The following is a 21,150-nucleotide window of genomic DNA, read 5'->3' on the forward strand; positions in this document are numbered from 1 at the left end:
TTACCAACCACTTAATATGCAACTTATGAGCTAAAGTCCACAACTCATAGAAAGTGCGAAAAGCTTTATGAAATTTTATACTTTTTAGAGTCCTGAGGATTTAGTAGGCCTGGCATAGGAAACTGAAGGGCACCCTTCACATTTCAATCACTCTTGTTAGAACCAGCTTAGACGGTGTCACAGGTTCCTTCAAAAGATTCTACATCCTTTCCAGGATTATCTCATTCCTTCCACTTGACAGAGACACATTATGGAGGTGGGGGAGGAGGGCAGAGACACTGAGGCAACAACAGGGGATAACACTCTAAAGACCAGGAAGGACCGCCGAATGAGTTCAGTTTTCTGTAGTTAGCTACAAAGACCCAAATACTTCCTCGTAGGAGAGAATAAGCAGCACCAACCCTAAAATCCTTGTTTAAAAGACTAGACTCTAGAAACATTTTCCCGGCCTCATCCAAGCAGGTAGACACAACACAGAATTTGTGCCAGGTAAAAGCATGACCTTTCCAAAACTGACTTAGCTGGCACTGCGAGTGAGGATGTCTCTGGGTTCCGGCCACATAGTTACCCCCAGTTCAATTCTCCTCCTGGCCAGTGACCTTTTGTTCACATCCTCCTCTCTTTTATGTTTCCTTGACTTCCTTCATTCGGGCCCTTCCCACGGAGCCTCCGTGGTTGTTTACAGCCTGCCTCTGGTTTTCCTCTCCTACATCCTTTATGTCTCCACCATTGACACTGCAGCTACTCCTGCTTTAAATCTGTCTAGGTGCTCAGGCCCTTGTTTTAATTGTTGGGGATTCATCGAGGGTAGGCACTCAGAACTTTTTAAAAATAATTTTCTTTCTAGTGCAGGGAGACTGTTATTTCTTTTCATTGCGACTGTGGCATGCTGTGTCCACTAAATGATAGGAGATATCTTTGGGATTCATGCCACAGCACCCTACTATGGGGAACACAAATGCCCTTTAGATACACGTCATCAAGCTCACTATATACACGTAGAGAATTAAGCCCTGCAGAACATGAGGTGACCCTAGATATACAAGTGAGAAAACAAGTCCTATTGTTTGAAGCCTTTGAAATTTTGCACATATATATGATAGTACCGACTTACTTCCGAACAAACTCAAAGGGTGCAAGGCAGATGAAAAACATTTACTGAGAACATGTTATACCTTGGTAGGTTTTCCTCTATCATTTCATCCAGTTCCCACCACACCACGTAAGTATTAGGGAATTTGGGTAACATTTTTGAAGACCACAACCAGTTCTGCTCAGGTCTGAGTCTTTAGCTAAACAATTCTATAGGGCTAACACATCTGTAATATGTTGTAGCTTATGATTCATAATATATTTCATACATTTGAAAGAGCAATTACAGAGAGCATAACATCTAATTCAATCATTTAAAATATAATTTATAATACACTTGATAGCATAATTTTTATTTTAAAATATACTTTTACAGTATTTCTTATTTTAACATAGACTTCATAATATGCTTTTTTTTTTTTTTAAATATGGAACGCTTCACGAATTTGCGTGTCATCCTTGCGCAGGGGCCATGCTATTCTTCTCTGTATCATTCCAATTTTAGTATATGTGCTGCCGAAGTGAGCACCATAATATGCTTTTATAGTATACTTTTAATTTTTAAATATAGTTTAAAAACTTTTTTTCTATGTTATAATCTGATGAAGACTTACAACTATAGTCTTTCACCTCAAGCTGCCACTTCTATGGCCACATCTCAACGTGCTGTCATAAGTTTTCTCTGCAACACGCTGTAAACATAGGCCTGGCAAATCACAGTGGCTCTCGCCTATAATCCCGGCATTCTATGGGCCAAGGCAGGAGAAGCCCTTGAATTCAGAAGTTTGAGAACATCCCGAGCAAGTGAAAGATCCCGCCTCTACTAAAAATTAATAAAGTTAGCTGAGCTTTGGGGTGGGCACTGTAGTTTGAGCTACTCAGGAGGCTGAGACAGGAGGATTGCTTGAGCTCAGGAGTTTGAGGTTGCTATGAGCTATGATGATGCCACTGCACTGTGGCCTGGAAGACACAGTGAGACTCTGTCTCAAAAACAACAACAAAAACCTGCCCTCCCCACTGACACTGACCAGCACCCTTTCTTTTGCCTAGGGATTTGTTTCCTGCCAAAGCCCTGGGGGGGAAATGCCAACATGTCCATCTCAGGGAGAGACACTTTTCCTACCCTACAAAGATTTACAACTGTTATGGACCCATAATAATCAAAAATAAAAATCTTAAAACAACTCTTATATTAGTATGTGTTTTGATTATTTACAAGGTAATTTAAGATTTTAATTTTTTAAATTTCTGGGACCACGCCATTCTGTAAAAATTTAAGTTAGAGGCTCAGCATCCATAGCTCAGTGGTTTGGGTGCCAGCCACAAGTACCAGGGCTGGTGAGTTCAAACCCGGCCTGGGCCTGTAAACAATGATGACAACTACTACAAAAATATATCCAGGCATTGTGAGGGGTGCCTATAGTCCCAGCTACTTGGGAAGCTGAGGCAAGAGAATCACTTCAGCCCAAGAGTTTGAGGTTGCTGTGAGCTGTGACGCACGGCACTCTACTGAGGGTGACATAATGAGACTCTGTCTCAAAAATAAAAAAAAATAAGTTAGATAACATTTTTTGTTTTTATAAAAATGCCCCTTAGAAATTAAAATATTCAGTTTTTAAGTGATTTCAATTTGCCAAATTTCTGTAGTCCTTCAAGTCTATAATTCATTTTGCTTATTTTTTTTCATGCACTAGCATATAAACTAGGTAGTGTCTAGTTTAAAGCTAAAATTACTAGGTCTTCCCAGCATAATACTGCCTTTTCTAGTACAGACTCATATTTCAGGGTGTCCCAAAAGTTGTCCCTGATGTTGCAATACATAAAAAAAAGGGAAATTAAAGCTAAATGTACCTTTATTTACAAAATATTCATTACTAAATTTTACAAGGAAGTAAGAATTTTCCTTTACAAAGAAAGTCAACATGTAGAGAATATTTTGTAAAATCTTGTAATGAATATTTTGCATCATCAGTAAAGGTACACTTAGCTACAGTTTCCCATTTTTGTCTATGTCTGGTGATTTTAGGGGTGACTTTTGGGACACCTGGGTATTATTCTCAGATGGAGATCACTTTAGGAACTACCTGTATGCCTGCCGGAATAACATTTCAGAACATACCTGTCATCAATCCCTATGACATATTTAGATATGTAACAGGAAACTGATGGCTTAGCCAAAGGAGTCTTTAGTTCTGAGCCCAACATATACATTTTGAATTTTGAAATAGAAGAGAGTGGACCTGGGATGGATTTCTATGGTTGAACATGTAGAAAGAGTCTTAAAAGGGCCAGAAAGAATTCTCTGTGTAGCCCAAATATAAGGGCAAAGGAGAAAACATTTTGCACAAGGAAAAGAGACAAAAATGAAGATTTCTCTTTCTTGCTTCCAAAAGCTGATTCACAGGTTACTCTGTATGAGGGTGGAATACAGACACGCTGGCACTCAGCCAGAGAGAGGCAGAACCCCCAGAAATTCCTCTAGGATGCAGAGCCCTCAAGTGGTGCCACAAGCTTGGACGCTCAGGAATCTGAGTATCCAGACTAAGACTCTGTGTCTTTTTATGTTCTAACACTCGACTCTCTTTGTATGGTAATTTCTGCAAGGAAATAAAATTCTTGTCACTTCCTCGTTGCATGAAAACAACTAGAGAAACACAAAACTGCCTTGCAGCATGAATACTGAGAGGCCACTCGTGAAGCCTTGAAATGTGTGTTGTTCCAATTTGCATGTTAGCCACATTGCAGGCTGTTACATGACTTTGTTCTTTGAGGAGGCTTACTAGTCACTGAAACTGAATGTTAACTCTTACATGCCAAAGACCATTCTAACGCATAAGGAAGGTGGACATAAACACGCGCACACTTAAGCAACCACACGGTGTCAGGGACCTCTTATGGCAGTGAGTGCTTTTCAAATTCTTTCTACGGATTTTATTTATCTTTTCAAAGAACCAACTTGTTGTTTCATTAAATTAAATTCTGATTTAATTTTGGTTATTTCTTTTTTTTTATTTTTTTAATTTTTATTATTTATTTATTTTATTTTTTTATTAAATCATAACTGTATACATTGATATGATCATGGGGCATCATACACTCGCTTCATAAACCATTTGACACATTCTTATCACAGTGGTTAACATAGCCTTTCCGGTGTTATCTCAGTTACTGTGCCAAAACATTTACATTCTACATTTACCAAGTTTCACAAATACCCCTGTAATATGCACCACAGGTGTGATCCCACCGATCCCCCTCCCTCTACCCACCCCCACTTTCCCACTTCCCCCTATTGTTAAGTTGTAACTGGGTTATAGCTTTCATGTGAGAGCCCCAAATTAGTTTCATAGTAGGGCTGAGTACATTGGGTACTTTTTCTTCCATTCTTGGGTTACTTTACTAAGAATATGTTCCAGCTCCATCCATGTAAACATGAAGGAGGTAAAGTCTCCATCTTTCTTTAAGGCTGCATAGTATTCCATGGTATACATATACCACAATTTATTAATCCATTCGTGGATCGATGGGTACTTGGGCTTTTTCCATGACTTAGCTATTATGAATTGGGCTGCAATAAACATTCTGGTACAAATATCTTTGTTATGTTGTGATTTTTGGTCTTCTGGGTATATGCCCAGCAGAGGAATTACAGGATTGAATGGCAGCTGGGATTGGACTGCTCTTCCTTTTCCATTTCTTTAAGATGATTCATTAGGTTATTGACATGCTCTCTTTCTGTTTTTCAGATGTAGACATCTAATGGGATAAATTTCCCTCGTAGGACTGCTTTTGCTGGTCCCACAAGTTTTGGTAGCTTGAGCCTTCATTGCTGTTATATTCAATCGTTGTTGTTAATGATTTCTTTTTTTTTTTTTTTTATTCTTCCTTGACCCAACTGTCATTCAGCATAATGTTGTTTAATTTCCATGTCTTTGTGTGGGGATGACAATTTTTGTTGGAGTTGAGTTCCACCTTTATAGCCTTGTGGTCTGAGAAAATCAAGGTAAAATTTCAATTCCTTTGATTTTGTTGAGGTTTGATTTGTGTCCTAGGATATAGTCTATTTTGGAGAATGTTCCATGGGCCGACGAGAAGAACATATATTCTTTGGCTCTGGGATAGAGAGTTCTGTATATGTCTATCAAGCACAGTTGTTCAGGGGTCACATTTAAGTCACTTGTATCTTTGTTTAGTTTCTGTTTAGAGGATCTTGTCCAGCTCTGTAAGAGGAGTAATACAACCATCCAGAGCAGAGAATACAGTTTTTATTTTGCAACCAAGGACACAGAAAACTTTGTCACAACATGGTTTAAGCATTAACTACAGAATATTACATAGCTCCCCAAGGTTGCAGATTAGTAAGACAGAGGGATGCATAGGGTGAATCAGTAAATTGGCTGATTTCCTCATCATCAGAAGAGTAGATGACCAAAATGAATTAAACAATCATGCAGCACTGTTTCTCCTTTCTTTTCTTGGAAGAGAAACTACTCTCAGGTATGGATGAGGTCTGAATACAAGAGAATAAATTATAACTTATTTAAATTTCCACTTCAATAACTCTTACCAAACTTTCAGTGTGTTAAATGTAAGGTGTCCAACCTTTTTCCTTTTCTGCTGCACACTGGAAGAACAAGAGATTTCTTGGGCCACACATTAAATACACAAACACTAAAGAAAGCTGAATAAAAGAAAAGGTCTATGCATACTTTTTGCAATAACCAAAACCACAAATAAGCAAAACAGTTCTCAAATAACCTGAATGTGGTTCCCAGGACGCAGGTTGGACACCCTTGATTGTATGAACAACAATCAAAATTTCCCTGCTAAAAATTTGTCATTATGCATTTTAGCTTCTTTCTTTCTTTCTTTCTTTCTTTCTTTTTTTTTTTGGAGACAGAGTTGTACTCTGTTGTCCTCGGTGGAGTGCTGTGGCATCTTAGCTCACAGCAACCTCAAACTTCTAGGCTTAAGACATTCTCCTGACTCAGACTCCAGAGTAACTGGGACTACAGGTACCCCTCCATGACATCCACCTAGGTTTTCTACTTTTTTTTTTTTTTAGTAGAGACAGGGTCTCACTCCTGCTCAGGCTGGTCTCAAACTCCTTAGCTCAAACAATCCACCTGCCTTGGCCTCCACAGACTGCTAGGATTTTATCTTATTTCAAGAGAAATTATTAAAAATATTCTTCATTGTAATAATCTATGAAACCATAGTTTGTCTACCACCTTCTTATTTCTTGAATAATTCGTAACTTTCTTATTTACAAAATTTCTAAATTCTATGAGATTTTTTGACCTACAATATAACCTTCACTGCTGTAAGATTTTGAAAAAAAAAGTTTTAATAACATATACATTCATAAACAAGTAACTGAAGTTTTACTTTTTGCCCATGACTAAAAGACATCCAAACAAAAGCAATTTTAAAACACTTAGATTTTCTTGTGTACTAAATACATGACATACCCATTCCCTCATTAGTTTAAATTTTTAAATTAAAAATAGATTTAAAAGCATGCTAAGTGGTAATAAAAATGTTAACTTTTAAAAGATGGCTTGACATATGTGTTTTCATATACTTTCAAAGAATTCCTGCCTGCCCATTCAAGACTTTTTTGCTTCTTTGTTAATCTCCAGCTCCCCATTTCAGGTGCTCCAGCCTTAACTCTAATAAGCAGAAAAACACAGAGGAGGTTGTGGCCCGATTTCAGAAGAAAAATGTCAGGCTGAGAAAGCCCATGAAATTATTGGGATCAAGAGAAAAGCAAATTAATGAAGCCTCAAATTTGGTGTGTAAGCAGCACAGGAGCAAAAAGCAGCTGATGTGTTCAGTACCTACAGTGACAGAAACTGTGTCTTTAATGTAATGGCCTGACCCACTGTCGTAAGCCCTGCAATGCCAAAAATCACACAGGCTCACCCCACCCATGCTCTGCTCTGGCTCCACAATGTAATCTTCATGTAGTGTGTTTGTTTGCTTATTTATTTATTTGACGGAAGAACTTCATCTGTAAACTGTCTTGACTAACATCAACTTGGCAACAACTCATCAGTTAAGTAACTGTTAACAGATTCTTCAAGATATGACTGCTACACTGATACTTTATCTTCCTGTTAATTAGTAATTATGCAGTGGCAAGAAAAAGTGTTTCTTTTCAATTATCCCAGAATTCAGTGATTATTTAAACTTGACTAGTACATCTTCTGGGCAAATTGTGTTTGATAATCCTTATTAAAATATACATAGTGGTTGTTGACTTGTAACAAGAGAAAAAAAAGTGGTAGTTCAAAGGGTATTAGATATAGCACAAGGCAAACAGGGGCCCATTAAAATTTCCCCAACTGCTCTAATGAGAATGCCGAGGGTCATTTCTGCCTTGTTTACCATCTGTTTGGTTTCTGGCATGTGCCTCTGGTGAGAAGGGAGTGCCCCAAAGCCCTTTTGGCTTATCACAGTGTCATCCAGGGTCTGAAGTAATTTTGGCCTTTCATAAAGTGGCGCTTTCATAAAGTCACACACTTACACATGTGGAATGAAAAACTTATTAAGTGTGAAAATGATGCTACCTGACGAAAAGCATCCTGATTTTTGTTGTTGTTGTTGCAGTTTGGCCGGGGCTGGGTTTGAACTCACCACCCTCCGTATCTGGGGCCAGCACCCCACTCACTGAGCCACAGGCACCACCCAGCATCCTGATTTTTAAAAACAGGGAAGCAATGTTTAAAAAGGAACTTTACAAAACATCGTATATTAAATTCTGTGTCTGCTTTCCAATCACCCAAAGGTTTTCATGATTTTATGATAATGAAAAACAGCTACTTTTCAATAATTAGGCTCTCATTAAAAAAAGGATTTGCCTTGAGTCATGTGATGGTATGCTAGACAGGACACAGGAAGCGATAACCACAAAAGAAAAAGTTGATAAATTAGAATTTCTCATAGTCATCACATAGTAACATTGAGGGGAAAAAAAGAGACAAGCCATGAGCGGGAAATACATTCACAAAACATAAATCTGGTAGAAGACTATAGCCACGTCCTCCTATACAACTCAATAAAAACACAACTCTGTCTTTTAAGACGGGTGTAAGATTTGGCAGACTTTGACAAAAGTGGCTGATAAGCACATGAAAAAGTGTTCAACACCAATCGGCATCTGGGAAATGCAAATTAAAACAACAGCGAGATGCCGCCACACACTCACAAAAATGGCCAAAATTAGAAACAGACTGTGTTGAAGATGCAGAGAAATTGTGCCTTTCACGCTCTGTTGGTGAGAGTGTAATATGGGATAACTGTTTTGAAAAAAACATCTCATAGCGTCTCATAAAAGAAAAACCCAAACCACCACTAGGTTTTTACCCAACGAAAATGAAACAGGTATTCATAAAAAGGCTTGCAGAATGTTCATAGCAGCTGTGTGCACAATAGCCAAAAATCAGAAACAACCCAGGTATCCAGTACAAGGAAAATGTAAAAACAAACACAGGAATACCACACAGTAATAAAAAATTGTAAAAACTACTGATACATACAACATGGATAAATCTCAAAAACGTCATGTTGAGTGAGAGAACCTCACTCATCTGAAGGTCTAGAACTGGCGAATTAATCTATGGACAATCAAAACAGCGCTGCCTCTGGGAAGCAGGGTGAGAGTTGACAGAGAAGAGGCATGAGGGAAACAGGAGGTGACGGTAACATCCTATGTTTTTTATAGGGGTTTACACAGCTGTGTACATTTGTGAAATCTCATCTCATATACCCTTAAAATGTGTGCAGATCATTGTATATATAAACGTTACCAACACAATGGGTGTTGTATGATTCTTTCAATTTTGATATTTGTTTAAAAATTATAATGATGTGTTAAAAAGTAGATTGATATGACTTTAATCAAATCCCTACTAAATTCCTTTTAAAAATAACATTAGTTCACTAGGTGAATCGCTACATATAATGTAAAGCCACATAAATGTAACTGTTGACAAAGCATCAGTTCATTTTGTCACATCGGCCTTGCGATAGGAGAGCAGGTACCACTGCTTTTGTGTTCAATATCTGTCCTTCTACCAGTGTGCCAACCTGGTGTTCGCTTATATGGGTATGCATGTGGTATGTGCCCCTCAACCTGTTTATCCCATTTGAACCTGATATTATCGTAATGTAATCTCATCAAATGGTATACAAATTGATGAAAAATGAATACAGGCAGTTCCCAGCTTATGAGAGAGGTTCTGTAGGTCTGCCCTTAAGCTGAATTTGTATATAAGTTTACAACAGGTAAATTTGCTCTTACATAGTACTTGTAATAGTCTCTGTTCATAAGTGTGAGTTATACACCAATTAGATGTTTATAACTTGGGGACTCACTCTAATAGCCTCCATTCTCATAAGTGCAAGGTGTACTTAAAGTGGATGTTTGTAACTTGGGGACTGCCTGTATGCATAAGAAAAGGAGTTTTTGTTCATATATAAACTAACTTGAATGTTTCAGGCAGACGTGACAAAAAGAAGCTAAAGAAACGTTGCTTTAGATTATGATGAAAAGGGTACCAGTTAAAGATTGCAAAACAAAAAATCATAAATATCTAGAATTCTGTACTCAGACTTCTTCACAAGTCTGTTTATGTTTCTGCTCCATTTTAAAGAAACGAAAAGTAGGTAAGTGGTTTATGTAACAAAACAAAACCCTAGTGGCGTGCCAATCACTGGGCCCACATTTAAAGAACAGTTCTTAGATAAACTTTGAAAAGGGTGACTTTCTTACCAACCATCCTATTTGATACCCAAACGGGTTAGGCAGGAACTAAATCTGGAGGGCGGTTCCAAGGGGACGGGGACCAATCAGGGGCAGGGGCTGCAGGAAACCACAGAACACCTGTCAGTCACGTATCTCAATCTCCTGGTAACATCCACACTTCCCTTAACCCCTGTCCAGAAATAGCCCAATAAAAGGAAACCACCTGAGAGTCCTTAATTTCTTTCTCTTCTCTTAGAGATTGACCCATTCTCTCTCCACTTTGTATAACTTCCTTCTTTCCGACAATAAAAGCTGTTTGTGTGGAACTGCTTCCTGTCTGAGCTCATTCCCTCCACCAGCTCTGCTTGTGATGCTTCCAAGCAAGGAGCCAAAGACCCAGGACAACAGTGCACCAAGAGCCCAGACCGGACAAACCCACACAAGTACTCTGTTACCTATCCCTAGCCACTTCCTTTCCTCCCCACGGGATTCACCTTTTAACAAACTAATGAAACTGTTGCTTAATTATTCATAGAAAAATCAATATCAAGCATGTCTAACCGATTTGTTTTAACTCCCTCACTCCTAGTACTGATCAAGTCAAATAACAGAGTTCCTGTAGTTTTTTTTTTACATAATTTAGTACGGATACGAATGTGTAAGTATTTGGAGAAGCAAGGTCAATTTTTAAACTCCGTGTGTGTGTATTTGTATACATATTTCAATTATACTCTAACCATTAAATATTATGCAAAACATAATTTTAATTACAGCATTCTATTCCTGAATGCTAACTTAATATATTTCCGTATTTAGAAAATTTTCAAAATCTTATCATAAATAGTGCCTAGTGAACAATCGTGTACATCGAATTGTCTGTGTTTGTTTTTTTAAATTTATAATAGATGTCCAAAGGTAAAAGAACAGAGTCAAAATATATAAACATTTTAATGGTTCTTTTTAGGTACCATCAGTTTGCTTTTTAGGTAACCAATATACATACACATCAATAATAAATACCTATTCTATTTTCTAGCACTAATACTAGTTATTAAATATGCAGAATATTAAACATCTTTGCCAAGTTAAAAAAAATGTACCTCTTACTGTTATGTATGTTTATTAGTAAGTTGAATATTTTGTTCACATATATTGAACATTTGTCTTTCTTTTTTTTGTAAATGGTCTGAGTTTTTTATACTTTTCTATTAAGACATAGGTTACTGGTTTCATTGTACAAAGGCTTAATAATCCCTTTACACCTACGGCAAGATGTTTGTTCATTTTATTAATTTTTTAATACACAAGCAATACTTTTTCATTGCCAGAAATTTTTTTAAAAAAGAAGAAAACTATTAGACACTATGAGATTTTCCAAGTTGTCCTGCACAAAACTAGTTCTTTAAGATACAAAACAAATTTTCTTTGGGGGAAATAAAAAGAACTCTTATGTTAACATATATTTTTGAAAGAATACTCACTATATGCTATTGTTAAAAATTCATAATGTGCAAAGGTATATTTAACTCACAGCTCAACAATAAAAAGACTCATAAGACAATTACAAAATTGGAAAAGGCCTGAAGTAGATATTTCTTCAGAGAAGACACACAAATAAACACAAGAAAAGATATTCAGTGTCATCAGTCATTAGGGAAATGAAAATCAAACCACAGTGAGATACCACTTCACATCTACGAGGATGGCTATCGTAAAATAAATAAATTAAACAGAAAAAAACAGGTGTTGGCAAGGAGGTGGAGAAATTGGAACTCCCAAACATTTCCAGTAACAATGTGAAATAGCACAGTTTCTATGACAAACAGTTGGATGGCTCCTCAAAATGTTAAAAAGAATTATCCTATGACTTAGCAGTTCTACTTCTGGGCACATACCTGAGAAATTTCAAACATACATTCGCACAAAAGACCTGTAAGGCGATTCATAAGAGTATTATTTACAATAGTCCGAAGTGGAAACAACCCAAATGTCTGTCAATACATTGAATAAAATATGGAATATCCATCCAATGAAATATTATTAAGCCATAAATAAGGATGAAATATTAATACATGCTTCAATACGGATGAACCTTGAAAACATGTAAGAAGCCAGTCACGAGAGGCCACGTTTTGTATGATTTTCTTTATATGAAATGTCCAGAAGAGGCAAACTCAGAGACAGAAAGCAGTTGAGTGATTGGCAGGGGAATTTGAGATGCTAATAGACAATAGGGTTTCTTTCTGGGGCTAACGAAGATGTTTTCAAAATTAGTGGTGATGGTTGCCTAACATAGTGATTGTGCTCAGAACAACTGAATTGCACTTAAGATGGTAAATTTTATGTTATGTGAATTATGTCTGAAAAAAAAAACATTAAAAACTCTAAGAAGTACTGTTTAACCTTAACCAGAATATTCCCAGCTTTTTATATGGCAATGCCCCTTCTCCATGTTAGACTTATTAATATATCATGAGGCAGTAATGTTTGCAAGAAGTGAAGTGTGGGAAAAAGCTGCTATTAACACAACATTTTAAAATTCAGTCTAAAATGTGGCTATCTGAGTTCCTGGCTGAAAAGGGGGACAAGGATGAGAATGAAAGAGAAAAGCTAGGGATCAACTTCACCAGCCTCATAATGATTCCAGAGCTGGCCATTTGTTCCATGCTCTAGACGCAGAAAGCACAAACCTCAATTGAGTTCTCTTATTAGCAACAGATTTCTCTCCATCTTTGCTATTGTTGTAAGAAATGCTATCAGATCATACAGGTTACAAGTCAGGTTAAAAAGGAATCGTCTCATAATACAAATAATTATTTTAAAAAGGAAACAAATGATAAATAAAACATAGTCCCAGAATAATATCTCTGATAGCTACATTTATTGTATGTTTAACTTGCTATTTACAGGAGTTCAAGTGGAGAGGAACTTTTCTGAAAGAGAACCAGAAATAACATAATTAACCAGATAATAACAACAACATGGTTCTGCTGTATGAAAACGTGCAGGAAGAAAAGCAGGAGGGGAGTTCAATCTGAACTTTTACCAACATATTAACAATTTTCGCTGTTCTGTTTTCCAAAATGGCAACACCCACACTAACAAGTATCTTTCCATCCAGACAATTCAGAGTCCTGAAAACAGTAATTTAGTTGTGTGCTTGCCTCAGAGAGCAGCCTACACATCTATTAGGCTAAATGCAAAACTCTGCATCAGAGGGTTGAAAACAAACTACAAAACAGAAGACGGGAGTGGAAACAAAACCAGCACTTGGTGAGGGGCCTTTATTGGACTCCTACATCTATTTTCAAATTATAATGTTGTATGCACAACTATTTTCTGGGAGAAGAATTTACTTTCACTATTTTTTATCTCAAAATAAAATCAGAATTATATCGAAGAAGTAATAACATTACAAAATCATTGTTAAGCTTTTCTTAGATGTAACTGCCAAGAAAGAGAAGCCAACTTCATCCAACAGTATTTATAAATAAGTTACTGTGTACGTGGAACATAAACTCATTTACCATTATCTGGAAACAAACAAAAAAAAGGACTGGAAAACATCGAGATTAAACTACACTGTAAGTAAAACAGCTGCTAGGTCAGAGTCAAACTTTGAAGTCCATTCCCTGGAGCATGTGCTTCCATCCCCTCTCTTGTTAATGTGAACAGTCTGGCTTATTCAGAGAAGTGTCACTCTCCTGGAGAACAGCGCCTTTTAACAGCAAAGACCCACAATTCCTAGATGTTTTTAAACATTATCATTGAAGAAAGAGAGAGAGGAAAGTATTCCTGATTCTGTTCTCATCAAGTGAGGGCTAAGAGTTCATTCACTTTCCAGAATTATTCTTAACAATTTTGGCCCATGAAAAAGTACCTCAAGTAATGACCTCCACTCCATTCCTGTTTGTTTGCTCAATAACCAGGGCAAATGTCTTCTTCAATAAAAGGAATAAGCTCTGCCAAGATAGAAGAAGCCCTTCACACATTTTTAACACCAGCTGGCAAATGATAGAATATTTTCCGAAGTCATAGCTTATAACTTCCACCAGAACCTGCTCTAAAATGTGCACTTCTTAGCCCTCTATTTCAATTTCCTACATAATTTTATATATACATACCAGTTTTCTGTATGATTTATAATATATATATCAGTTTTCTATATGATTCTGAGCATATTCATTTGAACAGAAGTAAGAAGAGAAGAACTGCTCTTCAGGATACATTTTTAAACCATCCACAGTGGTTTCTGGGTACATGTCTTATCAGGACTAAATTCCTCCACCTGCAATCTGTAGAGTGTCCAGAGAAAACTGACAAGTAAATTATTAAGAGCTAGGAAATGGATGACTCTTACACATCTGTGAAGTGTATGTTTTGGGAATTTTGTTTCTGTAAAGGAAAGAAAACAAGAGACAATTACTTTCTGACAAACACCATTTTCAGTTACATGAAAAATTAGATGAGAAAGATGCTGAAGTTAAAGCAAAGGATTAAACTTTTATAGAAGAAATCTTTCATTATCTGACTTGACTTAATGTTAGAATATGTTCCTAGGAAACTGCAGAGTTATCATTTCTGGGAAGATACAAGAGAGGAAATAAGAACTACGGTGTACCACCATGACATTAACCTGCTCTGAGAGCTGAGGCTGCACTGGGCAATCTCTTAAAGTTCTTTCTATCTTCTTAATCAATCACTGTCCTATCTGAGAGTATTGGTACCCATCAGCTACAGTAGAAAAAGGGACAGAGCAGTTGCCAGGATGTCTAGAGATGTAATATTCCCCACAGCCAATACATATCCACACACTGGCACATACACATGTATTTAGTAGTAAAATAGCCTGTGAATCCTCAAAGATTTGAGGATTTTTCAGGACCTTTCTCACATAAATTTTCATGTTCCCCCAGGAGACAGAGCCAGAAGGAATTCCAAGGGCCATAAACCAGGGCAGCAGAAGTTTTAAAGCAGCTGGGACTTTGGAACCAGGCATGGGTTATTTTGAATGGTTCATGGGTGCGTATGTGTGTGTGTGCTGGGAGTGCGTATCTGGAAAGGGGTGGTAGAAGGCTGGGAAGAAATGGGGCTAGAGCAGAGAAGGCCTTTCCTTCATTTCTTTTGACTGTAACAGAAACGAATCCAAACTGGTTTGGGCTACCAGGGAAGCTCAACGAGAAGCCAGAGAGCCTGGTCTGAATTACGGCTTTGTAAGTCCCTAAGCAAGTGTGACTTCAGGCAAGTTTCTTATCCTCTCTGTGCCTCAGCTCTGTATCTACAAAATAAGGAGAATGATAGTAGGATTTCTTTTTTTAGCATGAAAGAGTTAATACTTGCAACACACCTTGCATATACCAAATGCTTGGTATATTAGCTATGTTTATCATTTCTTAGAAACCCAAAATAATCCTAAAATAGGAGAATGGAGGCCAGGTGCAGTGGCTCACGCCTGTAATCCTAGCACTTTGGGAGGCTGAGCGGGTGGATTGTTTGAGCTCAGAAGTTCAAGACCAGCCCGAGAAAGAGCCAGACTGTTTCTACTAAAAATAGAAAAACTAGCTGGGCTTTGCGTGGGCACTTGTAGTCCCAGCTACTCAGGAGTCTGAGGCAAGAGGATCCCTTGAGCCCAAGCGTTTGAAGTTGCTGTCAGCTATGATGACGCCACACTCAGTCTCAAAAAAGAAAAAAAAAGAAAAATAGGAGCCTAGAAAGTTCCAGTACTTCAGCACTCTGACTCTCACCTTCTCCTTTCCCTGCTCAAAACTCCTCTGAGCCATTGCTGAGGGCGGCTGCCATCACTCCTGGATGTTTTCATGCTCCATGGGTCTACCTCATGAAGAGCTGGGGACTGGGATTGGTGAGTCTCGACTTACGTAACTCGACAAGGGTTAGGCTAAAAACATGCCACCATGCCTCTCTTGACTGGCAGAAAAGGAAGGCCGAGGAGGAATTTGTCTTGATTCCGAAGTTTGAAAATTCTCATATCTCAGCCATAGAACAGATTAAACAATTTTAGTCTTTAGAGATTCTGAGCCACTGATGATAAATATTTAAGGAATTTGGTGATCCTACTGCTCAGCATCTTCCTTAAACTGTTTTTTCTTTTCCTTCTTTTTTTTTTTTTTTTCAATTTGCACAGTCCTACGTCCTTTTATAATAAAAATCTGGTAACTGCCAAATATCCACCTACTAAATAAAGTAACGTCTATCCATACAGTGGAATTTTTATTTGGATGTAAAAAGGAATGATGTAGCTATATCATGGTAAACCTTGAAAAAGTTATGTTAAGGAAAAGAAGTCAGGTACAAAAGGCTACACGTTCTATGATTCCATTTACACGAACTGTCTAGTATAAGCAAATTTATACAGAGGGTAGATAAGCGTAGGGACTGAGGGGAAGAAAGAATGGAGAGTAACTGCTCATGGGTCCTGGGTTTCTTTTAGAGGTGATGAAAACACTCTGGAATTGCTGGTCTTGTGCATATACAGGAAATCATTGAAATATATCCTTTAAGCGGTCAGTTTTATACTATTATATTTTTTAAATATCTGGGAACTGGATGTGACACTAGAACACCTGGTTTTAGTCCTCACACTTAACCAGCTCACATAAGAGTCACCACTTGCCTTCCCAAATTTTGCTTCCTTACCCAGACATTTGGACAGAGGCTGAGCCAGACTCTCCTGGAGGTCCATTCCCGCTCAAAATTCTATGGGTAAGAAACAGAGTGCATCCCCCCAGAATCAGAGGCAAACTCTCTCCTTTTAAACCTTCTTGAACAATCCTCCCATTCCATCGCCCTTCTCAAAGAAATAATTCTTGCTTCTTTCTGAGTCTTTAAATAATACCTGTTTGGAACATGTAATATACTTTGTATTTGAATGGTAATTTTATTTACTCAGTACTCTCTGTACTGAGCACTACTGTTATTCTCATTTTACAAATACAGAAACTAGGGCTTGGGGAAGGTAAGTCTATTGCTTAGGTTAGCAAGAAGCAGGGCCAGGCACAAAACCTAAACTGCCCAGCTCCAGAGGTCATGTGATGAACCATTCACAATGAGTTACCTTTCTCTACCAACCAATTTCTCTGTCTTGGCTCAAATCTCATGGCCTTAAACATACACATAAGCAATTTGTTGATTGATGAACTCAACAGTATATGGACTATGCCCACTATTCTATTGTAGCAAGTGATTCTTTTCAAGTTGGCTATTTAGAAGTTAGGAAATATCCCTGAATTCTTTATCGTATGTCAAATATAAACTAAATAAAACTACTTCTTAATGAAGGTAATGCTGGCATACCTAAGTAGAATAAATAAAGACCAAATTTAAGTTAATACTCTGTAAACAGGAAAAATTAATGGCAATTTCAAATCCTTTTATCATAAGGACACTTGTACTAGACTGTTTATTGCAGCTCAATTTACAATCGCCAAAATGTGGAAACAGCTTAAATGCCCACCAACCCAGGAATGGATTAACAAGCTGTGGTATATGTATACCATGGAATACTATTCAGCCATTAAAAAAAATGGAGACTTTACATCCTTTGTATTAACCTGGATGGAAGTGGAAGACATTATTCTTAGTAAAGCATCACAAGAATGGAGAAGGATGAATCCTATGTACTCAATTTTGATATGAGGACAATTAATGACAATTAAGGTTATGGGGGGGGAGCAGAAAGAGGGACGGAGGGAGGGGGTGGGGCCTTGGTGTGTGTCACACTTTACGGGGGCAAGACATGATTGCAAGAGGGACTTTACCTAACAATTGCAATCAGTGTAACCTGGCTTATTGTACCCTCAATGAATCCCCAACAATAAAAAAAAAATAAATAAATAATGGCAATTTCACCTCTTGTCAGCTGTGCTCCTTATACCATTGACCAGAGTAATTTGTTTAATTGAGTCTTCCTGTTAATTTTAGATCATTTATTATACCTAGTAAAAGGTCATGCCTTTGAATTCCTCAAGTATATTTCAATTGCATTTATTTTTTATTTCCTTGTAAAGAGACAGACAAGACAAATTTATCCAGATCATCCTGAATATAGTAAGCTTAATCTGGACTGGTAAATACCAGAACAGATCCTATTTAATAAAGTCAGTAGGGGCTACCCCCCTTTACAGACATTAATTTCTTATGCTCATGTATTCAGACTGTGCATCTGACACAGAAACAAGACCCTTAGGACTGAACTGTAGCTAATGCTTGGGGGGGAGGAGTCTTAATGATAATTAGCAAAGTCATAAAAGGTTCAACTTAGTCTTAACATGATAACCAAAACAGTTAGCTTAAAGAGACCCTGTATTTTTCTTTTCTTTCCTTTTATTTTTGGAAATGGAGTCCCACTCTATTGTCAAGGATAGAGGGCAGTGGCATGATTACAGCTCACTACAACCTCTAATTCCCAGGTGCAAAGCATCCTACTGCCTCAGCCTGCCAAGTGGCTGTTACTACAGGTGTACACCACCAGGCCCATTATTTTTTTCTATTTTTAGTGGAAACAGGGTCTCACTCTCACTCAGGCAGTCCTTAAACTCCTGGCCTCAAGTGATCCTACAACCTTGGCCTCCCAAGGTGCTAGGATTATAGGCGTGAGCCACTATGCCCAGCCAACCCTGTAGGTTTATCTTTAGTGAAAATAAAACAAAGTAGTAAAAGCTTGCATTCTGGTGATGAAACATTAACATACCATCTAAATCTACTGGCAAAGTACACATTTTTACTAACTAGTGACAATATAAGATTTACTAAAATTTGAAGTCCTTCTGAAAGTATTTAAGTAATTTGTTGTATAAATATACCCAATCTAGAGTGTCAAATCACATTTAAAAAAATAATATCAAGTTAAAAATTCTAATACTGTGTTTTAAAGATAACATTGAAAATATTAATTTTATGTTAATTGCTTAATCTCTATTAAAAATATAACATGAATGTTTAAGAGAGAAAATTAAAAAGAAAAAAATAATCCTAGACCTGTTCATCAGATCACCATCCCAAACTCTTGAATTTCATCAAAAATTGCCATTTTAAAAGTTTTATTACTTAAATTATTGGATCTAGAATGCCTAATTATTACAAAACAAAAATATGAAACAAGTAGGAAATTATAAAACTTTAAGTTTTGAAAAATTGCTAAAATGCCTCATGGGTTAGTTAAGCAAGATTATCTAGGAATTGCAAAGACCTTAATTTATGCAAGTTCTAACAATTGTGGCTGGTATTTATCAGACTTGCAAACCTGATTTTCAGGTCTTCGAACCAGAATATTAAAAATTGAGTAAAATCTCTAGCATTTAGAGCCAGAATACTAAATATTGAGTAAAATGCATTTCAGCCCTGGAACAGGAACAATTTTGCACGAAAGGATATTCAAATCGCTCTTCATTGAGCAACCACAATGAGCCTTGAAGATTTACATGATTGAGCTGGAATTCAAAGCCAAAGACAAGAGAGAAGCATTTTTTTTCTGGGACACACAAAGAGATAAACATAATTAAACATCACACTTTCCTAGGGCAGCATGTTTTCTTATATTGACAAGCAAAATGAGGCATTTCAAATCAGACATTGCTGGCTTACAGTCATTTTTTTGCATAGCTATTGTTTTAATGTATTTCTGGCTATTAGGCATTTGTCTATTTTTGGTCGGTGAGGCATGCATTTTATAGAATTCTGGTTTTGCATAAAAAGCTGTACTTACGTTAGTGCAATTCCATTCCTACCACAGTATCTTAAGAATAATTATGGACTTATTTTGGATGGTCATATACACGTTTTATATTCAAAAGAGAGTGGCTGTAACCATAGTATAATTAGTACAATTCAAACAACTCTAGAAAAAAAACTTTCCAAAGTACCTATTTCGACTCAATCATATACTTTATTTTGCCTTACTGTCACAGCTAAATATATCACAATCATGCTAGGATTTGGAAAAATGCCAAACTAGGTTTGCTTAACATTCCATTAAAAAGGTCAGAGATTAACAATGGAGTCAGTGTTCAATAACTCTTTTGTTCTAGGTCAAAGAATGCCATATTACTTCAGCCTGATTCTCATATAAATTCTAAACTACCAAAAAGCAGCAATTCTTTTGAATTTTACCTTCTATAAGTTTCCCCTACTTTCCTACCTGTACCCTAAACAAATTAAATCTTTTTTATTTTGTTCTTATATTCTAAAGAATATGTTTAATTTAAATCAAATACCAAAGAACAATACAGTTTACTTCAAAAGTGACCATTTTATCTAAAAAGACATTTAACCTCCTGCTTTCCATTCTAAACATTATTTATGAAGATTAACTCTGCTATGTAATATTCAGGCATACTATTAAATTTCATTTTAAAGTTATTTATCAGTATCACATAAACAAGCATACAATTATTAGGATATTATTGGAATCGACCTATCCATCCATATAAAAATTATGTTCTATAAAAAAGGAAAATATCTAGTTCAAGACCTGAGCACTTGGCTGTGGAAGTCAAACTATCATCAATGGACTCTGTTTATATTCGGAAGCCTCTTTGGACCATTAAACCAAGGATACAGGATTGACAGTGATGGGAAGCCTAAGTGCAATTTCAGCTCCCCAAAATAGATAATAATTCAACTAAAAATTGATTTTTCGTATCTTTCAAAGTCACTGTAAAAAATGTCTTGATGCCTGGGTTTCTTAAATCATGCTTAACAATTTTGTTATTAGTGTTGTGTTTGTCTTTCCAGCTAAAATTGGAGACAATATGATACATATATTTTATATGTTCCTTCAAATGTACTTGTAACATACTTGTGAATGATCTTTAATGACTTTCCTTAAAGCCCCCAAATTAACAAATGATAGTTACTTAATTCAGCCAAGTTCTCTCAAATCATCTCCACCAACATAGTACAGATTAATTACACTTCAGAACTGTTTTCGGCATCCATTACAATTTGTTCTCAGTACTGACCCCAGAGTGATTTCTTCAAAATCAAAGGCTATTCAAGTCACTCCTCAGCCTACATTTCTCAATGGCTTTCCTTGCTCTTGGAATGAAGACCCAAATCTTACAACATCCCAAATAGTCTGTTCCTGGTCTCTTATCCAACCATAGTTATCATTTTCCCTCTGGATTCCAGGCCCAGCCACACCAGTGTCCCTTCCTTTATCTAGGATACGGCCAGCCTGTTCCCACTCTAAGCCTTTGCACTGCCCTTCTTTCCTTTGGGCATGCTATGCCTTGCCTTTCACAGGCCTTTAGCCAAATAATTCCTGCTCCTTCAGATCTCCACTCCGATACCAT

General features: G+C 37.0%; 1 non-coding gene across 1 annotated transcript; it reads right to left on the reverse strand.

The window, feature by feature from the left end:
* Positions 1 to 1,514: 1,514 nt before the first annotated feature.
* On the reverse strand, positions 1,515 to 1,621 carry LOC128571330 (U6 spliceosomal RNA). Its single transcript, XR_008375761.1, has one exon. It is a non-coding gene; the product is annotated as a U6 spliceosomal RNA (small nuclear RNA).
* Between the last annotated feature and the right edge of the window lie 19,529 nt (positions 1,622 to 21,150).

The sequence above is a fragment of the Nycticebus coucang genome, chromosome 18 (genome assembly GCF_027406575.1).
Source record: "Nycticebus coucang isolate mNycCou1 chromosome 18, mNycCou1.pri, whole genome shotgun sequence".
Taxonomy (NCBI): Eukaryota; Metazoa; Chordata; class Mammalia; order Primates; family Lorisidae; genus Nycticebus; species Nycticebus coucang.